This window comes from Phascolarctos cinereus, unplaced genomic scaffold (genome assembly GCF_003287225.1).
Source record: "Phascolarctos cinereus isolate Bilbo 61053 unplaced genomic scaffold, phaCin_HiC Scaffold_4;HRSCAF=312, whole genome shotgun sequence".
Classification (NCBI taxonomy): Eukaryota; Metazoa; Chordata; class Mammalia; order Diprotodontia; family Phascolarctidae; genus Phascolarctos; species Phascolarctos cinereus.
The window spans coordinates 110,561,901-110,577,083 of record NW_027555847.1 but is presented as its reverse complement, the minus strand read 5'-3'; the positions used below and the strand labels follow the sequence as shown (position 1 = coordinate 110,577,083).

Genomic DNA, 15,183 nt, shown 5'->3' with positions numbered 1-15,183 from the left:
GTGAATTAGTGTCTCAATTTTTCCATATCCCCTCCAACATTTGTCACTTTCCCCTTCAATCATTTTAACCAATTGGATAAATATAAAAATGATACCTCAAGGTTGTTTTAATTTGCATTTTTCTTATCAATAATGATTTAGAGCATTTTTCATATGTCTCTAAATTGTTTTGCTTTCTTCATCAGAAAACTACCTGTTCACATCCTTTGATCATTTATCAGTTGGTGAAAGACTCATATTCCTATAGGTTTGACAAAATTCTTTATGCATTTGAAATATGAGACCTCTGTCTGAGAAACTGTCCATGAATTTTCCCCCTCATTTTCTGCTTTCCTTCTGATCTTGGCTACATTTTTTTTTATTTGTACAAACGACAATTTTATCTAAACTATATATATTCTGTTTCTTTTTTTACTCATCCTGGCAGTTTATATTTTTGCAAATATTCTTCCATTTCACCTAAATTGTTAAATTTATTAGCATATAATTGGGCAAAATATCTCCTTTTTATTGCTTTGATTTTATCCCTTTGATTTCAACCCTTGATAAATAACACCATCTTTGTGACCTAACTCAACCTTCCTGTGTCCATCTCTAAAATATCTCAATGACATCCAAATTTCCTGCCAGATCTAAATATAATACCTATGAGGTAGGTATTATTAGCACCCCCTTTTAATAGATGAGGAAAACAAGACTCAGAGAGGTTAGGTGACTTTTGCTGTATTTGAATACGTCTTCCTGCTTTGAGCTCTAGAAGTAACACTTACCTTACCAAGGGCATAATTGTAACTGACTGAGACTATATAACCTTAGGGTTGCTTGTAGGCAGATGGTGTTCTTTATCAAGTTTCCTTTTTTCCCAATAGGGACAAGGGAAGAGAGAGAAAGTACATTTTTGCTTATTGAAATTTTTTAAAATAAAATTTCATGAATAATGTTGTGAGTCCCATTTTGTTTATTTGGCCTATAAATAAACCTTCTCAATTTCTGACTTTGTGAACTATGTACTCACAAAGAGAGCTAGTGACACTACTACGACAGAACTCAGATGGTCTGGCTGTGGATATTAAGTAAGAGAAGTGAGAAATCCTTCAAAGTTTTCTCAAATCCTTCTTACCATTGGAGAGCCACTGACATAAGGATTGTATTTGATATGTAACCCATTATCTTCACTTAAAATTATAATTTTAAGTTTTCTTAAAGAAAACTTCCTTTTTTCATTTTCTTAGCTTATATATTACTCCCTAGATTTATAAGTTAAATAAAAATATTCTGAATTTCAACATTTTCATTCATTCATTTTGAATTAGAAAATTCAACTCTTCCCCCGAGTATAATTTCCTCTTAGATTGATACCTGAAATCAAATCTTTACTCAATGTAGAATTTCTTTTGCAAACCCATATTTCTTGAATTGGGGAGTCAATCATTCTTTGGATTTACCTAACTGCTTTTTAACAAAGGCTCTCAAAGTATTCCACCTACACTTTACACCCACCATACCATAACAGTTGCAAGAAAATTAAATTAAAGAGAAATTTTAAGACATTCAGACCAATCATCCTGCATGTTAATTAAAATCAAAAGGGGAGGAAATAGAATGAAAATCTAAGATGATATGATCCTACAAAGAGAAAAAAACTACAGTTTCATCCTAAGGAAAATATTCATGATCATGTAGATGATTGTTGTGGAATTACTTCCTCCCAAATCATTCATGTTCTGATGATGAAAAGTAAACATAAATATAAAACTGTTTGGAATGATTTAGATGCAGGCCTACTTGAAGAAATGGATTTAATGGGGAAAATTTTCAGAGATCATCCCTCCAAACCTATGCAACCAGTCAGGAGTGTAAGCATGAAGTATGGAAGTCTGACTAATGAAGATTTGCCTCCCAGATATCTGCACTCTACTCAGTTCGTTATCTCTTGTTTAAGGAGGTCTTACTTACTACTCTGCTGGTAATCCCATCTAGTAATGGAGATCATAAAAAAGAACCACAACATTTTGAAATAATCATTTCTAGACAGAACTTTCAACAATTCACCAATCACCCTTCTACATTATTTTACTGTCTTATGTTCAGGCATTTTTTTTTAAGACAGTGTTCTTTTTCTTTTTCCCTTCCCTTCCCTTCCCTTCCCTTCCCTTCCCTTCCCTTCCCTTCCCTTCCCTTCCCTTCCCTTCCCTTCCCTTCCCTTCCCTTCCCTTCCCTTCCCTTCCCTTCCCTTCCCTTCCCTTCCCTTCCCTTCCCTTCCTTTCCCTTCCTTCCCTTCCCTTCTCTTCCCTTCCCTCTCCTCTTTTTTTGGCATAGATATGCTTAATGACTCAGTTACTTCCCACTCATGTTAGGTCACCATTATTAAATCCCTCATTTTTTCAGATCAACTGTTCTGTGATTATCTTATCCCTATTCTCACTCAAATGCTGTCTTATGAAGCAATGCACTGTCTGGCTCTGATGTGAAAAACATATTGGGGACCCTTCTACAGGCCAGGGTTCTCAACTCTGGTTATGTGATATCCTGAAGTGACTGCATTTATCTGAAGAGGTGTTGCAATATTCTTAAAATACTGATGTAATAGATAAGAATGCTGGACTTTGAGTCAGAAGAATTTGGGTTCAAATTTCACTCCAAATAATCACTAGTTGTGCCTTATTCCACACCAGTAGCCTACCACTCCTCTGCTTAGAGGAGGGAGAAATGTTTCCCCGGCATTGGCTAGTTCTTGTATTATTATTGTTGTTGTTGTTGTTGTTGTTGTTATTATTATTATTATTATTATTATTATTATTATTATTATTTTCCCCAAAGGCCTTTAACAAAAGATTTGGTTTAGTTCAATTTTTATTTAAAATCTCTCTGAGCCTTAGTCTCTTTACTGGAAAAATGGGGATAATAGTAACAACCACCTTTCAAATGAGAGGATGAAATGAAGTAATGGAAAGTGCTTTGCAAATCTTAAATTATTTTATGAATGTGAGCTATTATAATTATTAATTTACTTTAATAAAATAGATATCCATTTAAGATTTTAAGAATGGAGGAGGTCTGTAAAATTATAAATTTAGGGACCATAGGATCATAGATTTTGAACTGGGAGGAAGCTGAGACCATCAAGTCCAACCCCTTCATTTTGAAGATTAGGAAACTGAGGCACAAAGAAGTAAAGTGCCTTGTCCAAAGTTATACAGCTAATAAGTGTGTGAAGTGGGCTTTGAACCCAGATCTTCCTGATTTCAAATACAGTGTCCTATCCACTACACCATTCTACCTCTCAGTCATCATCTCATTTAATGTCATTATGTTACAGATAAGGAAGCTAAGGCCCAATAAGGATGCATGACTGCAGGATTCCCAAAGTTGCAAATAATGAATGAAGACATATCAACTGCAGTCAAATGCAGAATGACAACATGAAATGATTAGATTTTCTTCTAACAATGGAGAGAGCAAGGTAAAGTTTAGTCCTTTCCTAATCTGGCCTCTTTCTATTTCATAGGACCCCTGTCCAAATGAGAGTTTGCTACACAGTCAGGGGTAGAATTGTCTACACAGTCAGGGGTAGAATTGTCATGTCAGTCATGGGAAGAATCAAGTCTAGAATCCACTATTCTGAACCCATGGAGCTCACATTTAAGGTTCCTCCAGAAGCATGGGGTTCCATCTGACCAATTAGATCCCACTGGAAAAAGTGACCAAGTCTTGAACTTTTCACCATTCTAGGATCACATCTCGCTTACATCTCACTTACATGAGCTACTTGGGAAATCAGTGGAAAACTCTGCATGTGAAAGAGATATTTACTCATATGCTTGCTGAATGTAATCATTTTAACCCTATTGGTGGCATAGAGTTGAGATAATTAATAGGTCTACATGCCAAAAGGAGTAAATGAAACAATTATGATGCATCATGTCACAATCTTATCTCTGCCACCACCATTTTCAAATAAAAATAACATTTTGCAAGTTGTGAGCCATGCATTTACAAGTGGGGTGCCATGAAGTTGTCATGGGATTTCATGTCTGGGGAAAAATGTGACTGATAATATAACTAGTGCCTTAACTACTTTAGAATATAAAATTGGCACACAGACCTTGTCTGCTCTGTGTACTAATTACTGTAATTTGATTATTATAAAGGTGATAATTTAATATTCACTTTATATGACATAGCCTTGTAACACTACCTGTCACATCAGAGTAAAGTTGCTTATAACATTTTGGTAGAAACTATTATATCTTATCAACAATGTCTTTAGTATCTTAATTATGATATGTCTTTTTTATTTTTACAGCACTTCTTACAAAGACTGGTTCCCAAAGAGAGAACATTAGAATTCCAAGAGCCTTATCAGAAATCTTTTTTTCATTAATTGCCAGTTGCAATTGCTAATACAAGTTCTATTTTTTCCAGGAGTATGTATTAAGAATGGCTAAATCAATTGGGGTAAAATGAAAATTAAGTCTTCATCCAAGCAAAGAACAAAATTAAAGCTTTAGTTAAATGAGTATGAAAAAGGAAGACTGATACATGAGCTAGTCAGTGCAGAGACTAGTGTTGAGACAAATTTCCCTCCTCCTCTCCAGTAGAGAGGTGATGGTCTGTATGTACAGAATAAGCCTACATTAATAGACATAGCCAATGGGTTAGATTGTTTTTCTAAACTATATCTCTTTGTTACAAGAAAATCTAGGTGAGGGGGAGAAGGGAGTAGTACAGTTCTAGCCACTGTATTGGCAAAAGACAATTTTTTTAAAGCATTAATAAAATATTTGTCAAAAAAAGAGAATTCACCTGCATGCTGTTTTGGGAAGGAAGGAAGGTAGGGGGAAAAAATTTAAAACTCAAAAGCTTATGGAAGTGAATGTTGAAAACTAAAAAATGAATTAATTAATTTTTAAAAAGAATCAATGACTTAAAAATGTAATAGTGGTTTGCTTGCAGAAGAAGAATTTATTTATCAACCTACTAAATTAATGTATTTTTCCATAGGGGGCAAATGTTTATGAGAACCAATATAGATTTTCTAGAGCCATTGTGGCCAAAGAGCAGAAAATTATTTGAAGAATTATTAAAAATGTCTCTATTGCATCATATTAAAGCTCTCTTGGAGCCATTTTACAAATGCTTATGATTTTAAGTCAAGGTTTCTGGTTTTTATACCTGCAAAGCAAGAGGTAAAGCAATTATATAGATAAGACTTCCCTGCTATCTATTTTTATCTCTAACAGCCAGGTATTTGAGATATAAATAGAGGGAGTAGAGTGGGGTTTCTTCTTGGGATTACTCAATCATCTTCATTTTCTAATTCATCTTTTAATAGCAGATATAGAAAGTCATTCTTCTGAGGATTTTCAATCAAGGTCAATCCTTTTTGTTGATACATGCAGTTGTTTCTAATATTTCCAATGTATCAAATAAGATTTGACAACTTAATAAAATGAATAAAGATGGCAGGAAAGAGCTTTAGTTCTGAAGTCAGTGTCCTGGGTTCAATGTCAGTTTTGCTATTTACTACATGTGTGACCTTAGGAAAGTCACTTCCTCTTTGATAGATTTTATAGTTTCATAGATTTAAATAGGGAAGGGATATGAGAGAGCATCTCATTTCAAAGATGAGCAAATTGCAGCTTAGAGAGAAAAAAGGTCTCGTGTAAGGTCACCCAAATGGAAAGTGGTAGAGGTAGGATTTGAACTGTGGTCCTCTGATTCTAGGCACAGCACTCATTCTACTATACTACACTGCCATTCTGTACCTCATCTCTTTTCCTCGTGTGTAGGATGAGAGAAGTTGGATTAGATAATCTCTGGGGTCTTTTTCAATTTTAAATCCAATGAATTTATGATGCAGAAAAACAACAAGCAAAGAAAGAAACATTTCATTCCAGAACATTGGGAACCAGTGAAAATTTCAAAAAACTAATTTTGAAATCAAGAAAGTTAAGGCCAACTTTCCCCCAATCAGTTTTACAAATGAGTTCACTGATACTAATCTTCCATAAATGTTGATGAGAAAGGGCCCTGGTTGTAGACCCTTCCCAGAAGAATTTGTAATTCCTAACCCTAAACCCTAATCCTAAATCCTTTCAAATGTAGTGACTCAGTGTTCTTTTCAGGCCCTTAGGGGCCGACGGAAACCATGCTCTCATATAAGGAGTATTTCAATGTCTCAGAGATAGACCTGCTTCATACCACTCTAAACAACCCTCTGACAAGGATCATTATGTGACCCGAAAACTGAGGTCTTCCAGAAAAAAAAAAAGCACAGGAAGGAACTTTCTAGAAGCAGACTTGTGACACAAGCTTAAGTAACACAAGAACTCCCGAGACAAGGGATGTCAATGGCTGATACTAGAGCACTATCCCAGAAACTGATAGAAATTGAGAGGTTTCCACAGCACATATAATCAAGCTACAAGTCAACTTCATAAAGTCTAGCTTAAATAAATGGGAAGTAAATAAAAGTAAACAAATAAATAATAAGTACCGTCAGACCTTAGCGAGCGATTCCAACCCAATAAGCTGATGGCAACAATGGAGACCAAGATTGTTGCTCCACTTCTGAGCTTTCATATTGAACCATTGTTTAATTAGGTTTTTGTTGGTGAACAGAAGGTCATTTCTAAATAGGTAGAAAATGTATCTGTTCAAGTTTGTGGGTAAAAAAAAAGTTGGCTGAGAGCCAAAAGAAACATGAATTAGATTAAATGCACCCGGAAGAGTTTGTAAATCAAATAGCTGCTGAGTGGTAAGGAAGTTCTCTTGAGAACAGTGTGTGACTGCATTAGTGCTGCAGGGAGACCAGTTTTCTATTTAATTATCAAAGATATAGTTGGCGCCCACTGGAAAGGCCAAGCATTGACTCTGAGAGTTGGCTGAACTTTGCTATAGCTCTTTTTTTAATTACGATTTTTAAAAAAACTAAGCCACACATGGTGCTTCTCTTACCATAACCCAGGAGGCCTAGTTAAGTAATGCTACATGCTTTCCAATTAAACCATAACTTTCACATGTGCATTTTGTTGTGTGTACTGGCATTATTAACTAAATGTATAACACCTGAACAAATTCTGAGCCCCCAGCGCACAGACTCTGGGAACTACTTTAGCAGTGGGAGGTTGTATTTGTTTTTTTATTTTTTATTTTGAGCTCAACAAAGAATTTAACAGAATTGGGATTAGGACTTTAAAGCAGTAGTGACAAAAGTATGGACTTTGATTAGAGGTGAATCTGAAACCCACCACGAAGTGCTTCTTTTTTATATGGAGGTAGCCCTGGTTCTTGAAATCTATGCCAATGAAGCATATAAACATTGTAGTTCTCCCAAGCTTATTATCATGGTAAATGAAGAGAAGTGGAAAGAAATTCTGGAGAGGAAAAGTCTTGGAGGGAATGTGAAAGCTGTCTTTAAGAAGACTAAACTGAAAAGTGGACAACAAAGAGCTGAAAAATGAAACAGATTGCCAATATTTTTAGATTTATCCTTTGTTATCATTAATAACAGTGGAACCCCCATATTTGAAGTCTAATGCTTTAACCTATATGTGCCATACAAGGAAGTAGGAATAATGTCAAACACATAAACCTGAGAAAAATATCTGACCTAGATCTATACTGGAAGTAGACATTTCTCAAAGCATTAAGGGATTCCTCAGTGATATCTCTCTTTTGGCAAGCTAGAGAAAACAAATAGTAGTTAAAAGATATATATATATATATATATATATATATATGTGTGTGTGTGTGTGTGTGTGTGTGTGTGTGTGTGTGTATATACACACACACATATGTATATGCATACATATGTATGTGTATATATACATATATAAGCTTTATGTATAATATATATACATATGTATATACATACATGTGTATGTGTATATATATACATATATAAGCTTTATGTATAATATATATACATATGTATATACATACATATGTATGTGTGTATATATACATATATAAGCTTTATGTATATGTGTATGTATATATATGTATATGTATATGTGTGTGTATATATATGTATATATATATATATATGCTTTGTAGTAACATAAATGAAAAGGGAAATTTCTATACATACATTGATACACTGTCGTAGATTATTCCACAGCTAGTGGGAGAGTGAGCACCTGGTCAGGGAACACATTTAGTCAGGATACTTAACATTCCCTGGGCTGTATTTTCACTAGAAATGGTCTGTGCCTCCAATGATTCTGCTTGCTTCCCTACAAGACCATTAATTTTCTAGTGTGATCATTGGGCTGTATGCTATTTTCTTTGCTGCTGCTGCAAACTTATAGGGTCCTCATTTAACTAGTGTCTCCGCTGTGCTGCCATCTATTTGTAGAGCTGTTCTCTGATAAATCTCTACTTCCTTCTACTGGTCTTCTGCTGAGTTCCTGCAGTCTTCAGCCTTTGTCACACAAGAGAGAAGGCCTCAGCTCTTTATCCTTAAAAAGTCCAGTGATGATTTTAGCTTTCTTGCGATGGTGATTCAGATCCATAGTTATAGCTAGCCAACTATTCAACCAGCCAATCAGCTAACCAGAAAAGCTCTTAGCCATTAACATTAACATAAATCAAATATAATTCTTCTGCCTCATCTTCCAGTCTTTGAAGTCTTTAATTTTTTCCCTTAAATTGGGGTGAGAAAATTCTTTTCAACTCCCATCATACCCCTGGTTGCTAGCCGGGATCCACGAAAATCATCAGAGTTGACAATCTCTGTCTGCCTTTTCTGCTGGAAATAAAATGACTGCATTTGACCCTAAAAAGAAAAATCTATTTTTAAAAATTTTCTTTGCGTAAGGTATCTACATGTTTTATGTTAAGATCATGCAAGATTCGTTGACCCTTAATAAGCTTATAGGTCAAAGAAAAAGTGCTACAAAAAAGCCAGAAGAAGAATTCAATTCAATTTGCTTGACTATTGAGTACTCACAGTTCGGCTCACACAAAATTTAGCAACAGCTACTACTCCAGAAGGCAAAAGATCTAAGACTAAAAAAAAAAAAAAGAAAAAACCAACACCTAAGACTAACTTACTCAGAATAAATACATAATCCTAATATATAACACTAAGTATAATTCAACAGTAGGGAAATGGACCTTTAATAAAATAGACTTCAAAGCATTCCTGACAAACAGACCAGAGCTGCAGCAAAACCTCGAAATACAAATAAAGAGGAGTAAAGAGAAACATAAAAAGGTAAACATGAGTGAGCAATTATGAGTTATTAAAGAAGGATGAACTGTTTACATTCTAATATGGGGAGATGATACATGCATCCCTTAAGAACTTTATCATCAGGAGTCATAAAGAGAATCTAGTGACACAGAAGGTCTGGGAGTGTTTTTATGAAGTTTTGATGATCTTAGGGGTAAAAAAGGAGAAAAAATGAATATATCAGGGGATGAAAAGGAAAGGAAAGGTTGGTGAAATTATCTCATAACTTGGGTGCACAAGTAGAAGGCTGTACAAATGAGTAGGAGAAGGTGGGAGGAAGTGGGCAATGCTTGAAACTCACTTTTTTCTAACCTAGTCAAACGAGAGAGAAATATATATACAGAATTCAATGCAGAAATACATTTCATTCAACAGGAAAATGGGAAGGAAAATGGAGAAACTTGAAGGAGGATTAAGAAGGTAGGCAAATTAAGGGAGGGATTCCTTTCAAGCAAAACAAACTGTAATAATAGAGGGCAGATTTCAAGGAGGGGTTTAAAAGGTAGGGAATAAAAAGGATAATAACTTGTCATTGGGCTCAGGATAAGGAAAAGAGAAGACGAACCTGAGGAGTAGAATCGTATCACATTAAATCCAGAGTACCAGTGCTGAGCACACTATTATCATCATCTTCATCTGCTTTATTAAGAGGAAGAAAGAAATTGCCCAATACAATGACCTACCACAATTCCAGAGGACTCATGAAGAAACATGCTACCTACCTCCTGAGAGAGAGGTAATGGATTCAGGTGGTGCACACACACACACACACACACACACACACACACATGCATATATGCATATATACATATGCATATGTATATACACGTACACATACACATGTATACATGTATATTATATATAATATATACAAATACATAATTGTGTGTGTATCATTGCCAGTGCAAGAATTGTTTTGCTTGACTCTTCCTATTTGTCACAAGAGTTTTGTTTTTATTTCTTTTTCAATTGACAGGGAGAGGGGGAGGAAGAGAAGGTGAATTTTTTATAGTTGATAAAATAAAGTTTTGTTTTTATTTTTTAAAGAGGATGCAATTTGAATGAATAGCTAAAGTTGGAAGGGAAACAGTTAATTGGAAAAAAGTCTTTGCAGCCATTTTCTCTAATAAATGTCTCATTTCCAAGTAATAGAAGGAACAAATTCAAATTTATAAGAATAACAATTCCCCAATTGAAAATGGTCAAAGGGATATGAACAGGTAATTCTTAACAAAATAATTCAAAGCTAACAATAGTAATATGAAAAAATCCTCTAACTAACTAATAATCGGAGAAATATAAATTAAAACAACTCTGAGGTACCACCTTACACCTATCAGATTGGCTAACATAATAGAAAAGGAAAATGGCAAATCCTGAAGGAAATACAGGAAAATGGGAATTCTTGGTGGAGTTGTAAACCACTATTCTAGAGAACAATTTGGAACTATACCCAAAGGGCTATAAATCTGTGTAAACCCTTTGACCCAGCAATACCACTACTAGGTCTGTATCTCAAAGAGGGCAAAGAAAAAGAAAAAGGACCTATATGTTCAAAGACATTTAAACCATCTCTTTTAGTGGTGGCAAAGAATTGGAAACTGAGAGGTTGCCCATCAATCAGGAAATGGCTGATCAAGTGGCGGTATATGATTTGATGGAATATTATTGTACTATGAGAAATTACAAATAGGATAAATTCAGAAAAATCTGGGAAGACATATCAGCTTATGCAAAGTGAAGTGAGCAGAACCAGAATGACATTGTACACAGTAACAGCAATACTGGAACAATGATCAGCTATGAAAGACCTAGCTACTGTAATCAATACGATAATTCAAGACAGCTCCAAAGGCCTCATGATGTAAAATCCTATCCATGTTCAGAGAGAGAACTGATGAACTTTGAATGCAGATTGAAGCCTGTGTTTTTTTTAATTTTCTTTATTTTTTTTGCTTTTTGCAACATGGCTAATATGGAAATATGTATTTCATGACTTGACATGTATAATGGGTATCATATTGTTTGCCTTCTCAATGAGTGGGGAAGGGAAAGAATGGAGACAAGGCAAGAATTTGTAATTTTAAAAAAATGTTAAAATTTTATTTATTTATTTAAAAATAAAACCACTTCTTAAAAATGTCAAATCCAGGACCAGAGCTGAGTTCTTTGACTGTTTAACTTGTGTAACTTGGGGTTCAAGTCTAGTTATATGTATTAGACTTATCAATAACAGTAAGAATGATAATTTAATGTTCCAGATCTTATGAGGAGAGAGATATTTTCTTCTGGCTTCTGCCTTTGAGACAGGACGGTGGCTCCAGGATGTCTTCAGGGGGAGCTTTCTCTACAGGAAGAAAATGACTTTGTGAAGCCAACATGTAGAGTTTAATATATCTCTATGCCTATCCTCTGGGTGAAATTGAGGTTCTCTTTCTGTCTCTCTGTCTCTGTCTCTGTCCCTCTCTCTCTCATGCTTTTTCTCTCTATGTGTCTCTCTGTCTCTTTCCCTATCCCTCTCTGTCTCTAACTCTTTTCATTGTGTATTTTCTGGTGTATTCTAATCTGCATTATTTGTTTTCTATCAGCTTGGATAAATAGGTTTATTTATTATCGAATATTTTTAATTATGCTAAAGTATTTAATAGGGATCCAAATCTTCAGCTATAGCTTAGGGCACTCTTTTTTCATTAAGCCATAGTGATCAGATGAATAGTGTGAACCTAAAAAATAATCTCCTCTAGACTAGCAGTATTTAATGGGGGATATATATATATATATATATATATATATATATATATATATATATATGTAGTTCTAGTCTACTATCTGCTCTCTCAGGAGAGCAAAGAAGGCCAGCTTTATGACCCCAACTTCCTGCTCCCCTCCCACCAGGCTGGAATCAATCTTCATTGGAGTGGGATGGGAAATATTCAAGAGATATCTATTAGTAATTGCTTATGAAGCCATATTTTAACAAACTCATATAGACATAGATGATCAACACCTACTCACCTTGCACATGAAAAGTATGTGATATTGTGTGGTTTGAATAAGGATTAATTAATCACTCTGGCATTTTATTTTTTGGTTTAGACCTATGATTTAATCAATATAGGGAATTCTTGGTATGGAAACTTCCTCTGCCAATACTTTTGGCAGTTCCTCTATAGCTTGTAAATTTAAGAGCTTACCTCGGGGCACTGAAAGGTTAATTCACTTTCCTATGGTCCCATAGTCAAAATAGGTTAAATAGAGGACTTACAGTCATGTCTTTGTGACTCCAAGGCCAGTCCTCTATCCATTGTGTCATGCTTCCTCTCTCCTTTGAGAGAAGAATACACAGAGAAAGAGTTGTGTTAGAAATATTTTATATCAACCAGTTTATTTGTACTATAATTTTTATATATGTGCCTTACTATTTTCAGGATTTCTTTTTAATGATAATCAATAGTTGAGAAATTTTTAGGAAATAGGAATATATAGTAATATTTTACTGTTAATTATAATCATAATATAAATATAAATAATATAAATAATAATTAATAACTGTGTATCACATTAAGCTGAAAGTTAAGAAACCCTAGACTCTAGTCACAGTTTTGCCATTGACCATATGATGTGAAAAGTCATTTTGCCTTTTCTGGGCCTCAATTTTTTCTTTTCTTTTCTTTTTTTTTGTGAGGCAATTAGGGTTAAGTGACTTGCCCAAGGTCACACAGCTAGTACAAGTCAAGTGTTTGGTCTGAGGCTGGATTTGAACTCAGGTCCTCCTGACTTCAGGGCTGGTTCTCTATCCACTGGGCCACCTAGTTGCCCCGGGCCTCAATTTTTTCATTAAAGAAGGGGCTGATCAGATGATTTCAAGGGTGCTTTCCACTTTTGTTTTAAAGGATTGAATTCTATTCTAAATTAAAAGAGTAAAATGACAAAAAAAAAGTTAAATAATGCTTCCTCCTGGGAAAATACTAATGCCAGCACCATTATCATCAAATCTATTTCAAAGCCCAATTGCTTATCAAACTATACACAGAAGAAAACAAAAAGAAGCTTGAAAGAGGACATAAACAGGGGACTTTTGTTACTAGCTCATTAAGTTTCACATGTGTTCTATATAATAGATGTTCACATTTTCATATATGATCTCCTTTATATTTATTATTCATTGGAATGTTTGCATTTGTTAATGACTGTTAACATAATAAAAATATTTATATTTTATATATCATATATTTATAATTATATAATCTGTATATTAAAAAATATAATGCTTCATCCTTTGCCATTAGTTTTCTCTGTATCTCTTGGCATTGCTTAGATACCAGTAAAGCAGATGGACTGTCCTTTGGTTATCCCTCACTTTCACCACTTGACTGGTCTATGTCCTTCTCTGGTAAGACTAATTTAATGACTTCCTTTATGTCTCTTGCATAATTATTCATTGGTAATAAGTTGTATGCCCACCAAGAGCTACAGACTTTCATATTCACCAGGAGCCTAGACTCTCATGCCTACCATAAGTCTTAGATCCTCGTGTGTACCATGAGCCTCCCCATCGCCTGTTCAGTGATTGTCAACTTTAATTTCTCAGAGACTATAGTATTCTATGCCTCAGAGCAACACATCATCAGAAAATTTTTGTTTAAAAAAATCGAAAAGATAGGCCTCTGTTTTGGAGAAGTTGACAATTTCTCAACAGAAAACCAGCCAAGTCCTTGCACATATTCAAACCTGGGCCCAATTCATTTCCCATGTATAGTAGTTGTCCAAGATAAATGTAATAAAGCATCAGCATTTAGCACAGTGCCTGGCACATAGGCAGATAAAAAAGTTTTTGATAAATTGCTTATTGACTAACTCTAAGGATTGTCTATTTAACTTCATAATAAAGAAGTGTCAAATAAGTAGCCCGTAGGCCGAATGTGGCCGATAATATTCCCAGGTGCCCCCTGAGCCAGATTAAAATGCAATTTGGGAATGTTTAACAAAATAAATAAAAATACAATAAAACATAAATAATATTAGGAAGTGTTTTTCTAAGTCATTCTGTGGCCTGCAGGGATCTTTATATTTGATTTAGTGACTCCCATTTCAATTTGAATTTCATACCATTAGTCTAGAAGACAAGGACTATTCTTTATCAGTTTAGTTTTTATGGTATGGGTAACAGTAACCAACACTTATGTAACTTTGAAAAGTTTACAAAGCAATATTAAATATGTATGTGTGCATAAAGAAAGAGATGGATACACACATATACATATGTACATATACACACATGCATGCAGATATACATATATACACATACATACACATAATCTAATTTGAGCTCTGTGAAGTAGGATAAAGTAACAATCTCGGAGAGTTTAAGTGGCTTGCCACACAAATGGTGACTGGGGCAATAATTACACCCAGTTCTTCCTGAGTCTAAGTCCAGCCTTCTAACTATTCACTTCAACCTGCTATGAACTCATTTGAGTGATTAATGGATCTTGTTTAAGAGTGATCAGTGACTTCATGGCACTCAGTCACTGGAGAAGGATCTCATATTTACAGTAGTAACAGCTAAGTTTACTCTCTGCCCTCTTTTGTACCACCCTGACACCATTACTGTAGAAGCAGAAAGAAAGAAGCAGGTTGGGGCACACAAGATTTAGGATTGTTGTATTTTCCCTTTGTTCCTTGGCTTGCCATGGCCAAAGAATTCATGACCAATTGATTACCAACCTATTAGTAATGAATCTCTCCATACTTAGCTTCTCTAGTCCTTAGAAAGTGTATACCATCTATTGCCAACATGGCATTTGAAGCCTCTCCATTACTAGATGTGTCTGTCAGAGCTTATACTGGGATAACATGATCTTCAAGAACCCAGGAGTCACCTTCATATCAGAATGAGGCATCAGAGACTCGATGGAAGTTCCATCGACCATGATTAAGAC

At 34.8% G+C, this 15,183-nt stretch overlaps 1 long non-coding RNA gene across 1 annotated transcript in view; it reads left to right on the top strand.

Annotated features, from left to right (window-relative positions):
* LOC110196484 (uncharacterized) overlaps positions 1–5,461 on the top strand; it is a 109,712-nt gene extending 104,251 nt beyond the window's left edge. Inside the window, exons 3-4 of the long non-coding RNA XR_002321230.2 lie at positions 3,320–3,463; positions 4,307–5,461. This is a non-coding gene — a long non-coding RNA (uncharacterized LOC110196484). The remainder of the gene's footprint in view (positions 1–3,319; positions 3,464–4,306) is intronic.
* Positions 5,462–15,183: the final 9,722 nt, after the last annotated feature.